The sequence below is a fragment of the Arachis ipaensis genome, chromosome B01, assembly GCF_000816755.2.
Source record: "Arachis ipaensis cultivar K30076 chromosome B01, Araip1.1, whole genome shotgun sequence".
Taxonomy (NCBI): domain Eukaryota; kingdom Viridiplantae; phylum Streptophyta; class Magnoliopsida; order Fabales; family Fabaceae; genus Arachis; species Arachis ipaensis.
This window is the reverse complement of record NC_029785.2, coordinates 25,614,136-25,618,820: the sequence shown is the minus strand read 5'-3', so window position 1 is coordinate 25,618,820 and position 4,685 is coordinate 25,614,136. Positions and strand designations below refer to the sequence as shown.

Here is a 4,685-nt window from a genome sequence, read left to right as displayed (position 1 = left end):
GCTGTTGTGGGGCAGTCCAAACACTGACTTAACTTGCCAACAGCATAACAAATGTCTAGCCTTGTCGTGGTCAAATACACCAATCTCCCAACCAATCTGCGATATACCCAAATATTGTTATACGGAGGTGCAACTGATCTGGATAGTTTTGATATATACTCCATGGGAATGCTAACCGGTTTGGCATCACTCAAGTCTCAAGCCATAGTCCTTCAACAAATCAATGACATATTTTTTTTGACAAACAGAGATACCTTTGTTGCTCCTAGCTACTTCCAAGCCTAAGAAGTATTTGAGATCACTGATGTCCTTGATGCTGAATGCTTTGTCTAGAGCCATCTTTGTTTTTCTTATTTCATCTTGGTCATCCCCTATCAGTATTAAATTGTCCACATAAACCAAAACAATAGTAAAAGACTGGGCAGATTGTTTAGTGAAGAGAGATTAATCATTGATAGATTGCTTGTACCACGAACTATTAACATTGAAGTCAGTTTCATGTTCCATTGCCTGCTGGCTTGTTATAAGCCATAGAGAGACTTTCTAAGTTTGCAGACCAAGTTTGGTCTTGGTAGATGAAGGCCTTTAGGGGGTCGCATATAGACCTCCTCATCCAGATCGCCATGTAAAAATGCCGTATTGACATTGAGTTGTTACAAATACCAGTTCTTAGTTGCTGAAATTGCCAAGAGAGTCCGAAGGGTTGCCATCTTTGCAACGGGACTGTATGTGTCAAAAAAAAAAAAATCAAAACCATGAGTTTTGGTGTAACCTTTTGCAACCAACCGGGCCTTATGGCACTCAACAGATCCATCAGGCCTCAATTTCAGCTTAAAAACCTATTTATTACCAATTATAGACTTGCCATGAGGAAGAGGGGTGAGGTCCCATGTTTGGTTTGACTGCAGAGCATTTAATTCTCCAGTAATGACTTCTTCCCAGCATCTTTGAGTCCTCATAAGATGAAGGTTCAGATGCATTTTAAATAGCCATTGACATTGCCTTGTGGGTGGATGAAAGTTTATGGTATGATATGTATAACACCCTAACTATCAAAATGTCACGCTTCCGGATGCGCTACTCTGATAGCTCGGGTATTACAACGACTCTTAAAATATTTAATACTAAAATATGAGTCTGTTTAAAACTTAACACGTATTTTTTTTAAACATACATCCATAATTTCAATACAATTACTGATCAAATACCTATCCTTCTTATAAAAATTTTTGTAAAGATAAAAGGCGAGGGAAAAAGTAACTAATACAACACAAACATCGTTTAAAACAAAATGTGAGTAAATAAGCTCTTCCAAACTTCGTCGCCCATAACATGAAAAAGGAAAGACCTGTAGGGGAGTGAGAACATCGTCCTCGAAAGGGTTCTCACTATAGGGTTACAGAATTATTATAATAGGATACGTGAAAATAAAAAACTATTTTTAAAGTACAGTGGTTGTTACCCGCTTTATGTATCTTTTCAAAATCACAGATCCACATTCAAAATTCGAAATCCTTTTTTTAAAAGAGAAATCCATTAATTCTCCAAAAATCCAAACCTTTTTAAAAGAGCTTTTCCTAGGCATTATGAATGACCAAACTGTTCCAAGCATAGGTTCATTAAGTTTATGCTGAACCAGTCTAGTTTTTCATACTTTACTAAACTAAAAACACAAACAATTCACGGTCTTCGGCCCATCACATAATCAATCACGGCCATAGGCCCAAACATTTCAATCAACAGTCAATCCACCATAATCCAACCAGTTTTCAGTCATAAACACAAGTAAGAAAGTTCAAACACAATCAAGCAGTTCTATCAAGTAGAGCAATTAGGAATTAGACATAATTATTCACGTAGGCAAACCAATTACAATATGCACACCCAAACAATGTCACGTAGATGCATATGATGAAAGCCTACTCTATAGATGATGAGTCTCATCTGTCCGTTATCAAGCCAACCCGACAAGTCCGGTTTGCTAAACTCTTGGACTGTCCCCCGACGCGCATCCCAATGAGTCTATGCATAGCTTTTTCTCACATATATATATATATATATCAAATCGCTCAATGGTGGTACCATTCCCGAGAATTTATACGTGTCCGGTCACCCTTACGTCATAGGGTCAACAAAGTATCGAGTATCAACCTGGAACACGTGGCGGCAAGCCACAGTACTTTACCCAGAAAAACTCGTATCTCAGATAAAAGAAGTGCAAGGGCCATATATTCATTTATTCATCATCATTTCTGCACTTCATTACAATTCACGTCAAATCAATCATCATTCAAGCCATAAGTCACTTTTTCTCAAATCTCTTTATTTTGAAACCAAAGTCAATCCATCTCAGTCTTAACTCTAAAATCCTCATGTCTCAAATTATTCCAAGTTCATAATCCACATTTTCTTAAAAAAAATCATATCAAAAGGGAATTCTTTTTGAAAAGTCTCAAATCCTTTACTTTTAAAGTCACCTGTTTAACTATTTTAAATCAGAGTTATTAATTAACAACCTTGGCAAAGATTCAAGACTCTAGGAAAGAATAGTCTACCTCATTTCTTAAATTCTTTAGAAATTCCCAAAATCATAGTTACTTAATTTGAAGTCAATTGAGATAGAGACTTAAAAAAAAAACCAAAGCATGTTTAAAACACTAAGTTCCAAATCAATTCTATTTCATTCTTAAATCGGTAACCTTCGCAAAGGCCCTGAATTGTTTAGTCTTGCTAAATCAAAATTTAAAGAGTACTTTAAAAGTAAAACGAACTTAATTAATCAAAGTTCAATTTCTTTTAAAATCCACTAAAAATTCTTCCAAAAGTACTTCTTGAATCAAACTTCAAAACATAGGTTCTTTCATATTTAAATCAGTCTTAAAACATAAACTTCCTGTAAACAGATTAAATTCAAAACATCTATTTCTTAATAAATCAAAAACCAAACAATGGAACCTCTCAAATTCATTCTTTTTCTAAATTACATTTTAAAACAGAATCTTAATTTTCATGAAATTCGGCAGCATCTCCCCTAAAACTTGGGCTTTGCCACCCTTTTTGGGTCCCAACCAAACCATTCTGTAGCCCCTTCCATGGCTCAAAACCAAATCAGTTTAACTCCAAAAATTCATATTTCAAGAAACAACTTCAAACTCAAATCATTTTCAATGAACCAAACTCGTTTCCAAAACTTTAAAGAATTAATTTAACAAAACCAAACAATAATCCATCAAACAATAGTCATATTCATCCAAAATAATCAGACAATACATAAGACTTACATAATCACCCGAAATTGTATTTATCCCATCCATATCCATTTATAACAATTTCAAAGTATAAAATAAGCTGTTTTAGAAAATCACCCCTACCTCAAAAAGTCAAACCCATAAGCTAAATGCGTCACAAGAACCCTTTCTCTCAGCCCAAAATCAACTGCAGCTTCAACCACAGGTCTGCTCACTTCCGCAATATCACGGAAGCCTTAATTACATATAACAGAAAACTAACGGCGGGGTTCAAAATAAATTACACTTACGGTAACAGTAGAACAGAGCAGCCACAATCTCGAGTTGATCCGGCGGCAGCTCCAACAACGGCTAGAAACTCCGGTGGTTCAACGGCAACCTTAAATTGAGATGCAATTCCTCGGAACTCGACCCTACGGTACCAAAATCTCAGAAACTCTAACAGGCTATAACAGAATATTGATTTCAAGGGCTCAAAAACGAAACGCTTACCAAGGAGACAAGGATTCCACCGGCGGTTACTGACAACAGCAGCTGTGGCGGCGATGTAGGCAGCGGATGACAGAACGCACGGTAGTGACTGTGAACCCAGAACGGCTTCTTCCCCTCCATCACGTTCTGGTCCTCCTCCTCCAACGTGCACAACAATGGCAACGGTCTCCATCTACAAAAATGGCGGTGACTGGTGCAACGGCGGTGGCTGAACGCAGCTCCTCTAGCTCGCGTCTTCGGCAGCAACAACTCCCCTTCCTCACGTGGTTCTCTCCTTTAGCTCTGATCTTTCCCCGTGACGGCGACGACGGCGATTCGGGATGAGGGCGACGGTGGCGGCAACAACAAGACACGAGACAACTTCTCTCTCTCCTTCCAGTCACGGCCTCTCTCTCCCTCTCTCAGTAACTCGACGGTAACAGCGACTCCCAGCCCTGCCGGCGCCGTCCCCTTCCCTTCCCCATCTTCTTCTCGGCTCTCCCTTCCTCCCATGCATCCCCTTCTTCTTTCTTTCCCTTTCTTTGTTTCTTTCTTCTATAGGTTAGGTTAGGAAAACAAAATGAATGGCGGCTAGGGTTAGTTTAAGGGGGGTTAGGGCTAATTTGGTTAAAGTTAGGGTTTGGATAGTGTTTGAGAATATTTGGCTTTAGTTTTTTTAATCAAATTAGGATATGTTTTATTAATTTCAAATCTAATTTAATCATTAAAATTATTTTAGAAATATTATTTAATTATCAATTTTCTAATTAGCATTTAATTAGATATTCTAATTTTTTTATTAAAAAATAATGTGATTAATTTTTTTTGTTTATAAAAATTAAAGTATTAAATTCTGAAATCTCAATTATTCAACTAAATCGTATAAAATTCTTATTCTTTTACAACTTGTTAAGTTTTATAATTTAACTATAGAAAATTATTCAATAATTATAAGACTAAGTAAGA

General features: G+C 36.9%; 1 long non-coding RNA gene across 1 annotated transcript; it reads right to left on the bottom strand.

Moving 5' to 3' along the window:
- Nucleotides 1,248-4,323, bottom strand: LOC110269061. Its single transcript, XR_002358031.1, has 3 exons — nucleotides 3,741-4,323; nucleotides 3,372-3,661; nucleotides 1,248-1,348 (listed from the first exon to the last, which is right to left on the bottom strand). It is a non-coding gene; the product is annotated as an uncharacterized LOC110269061 (long non-coding RNA).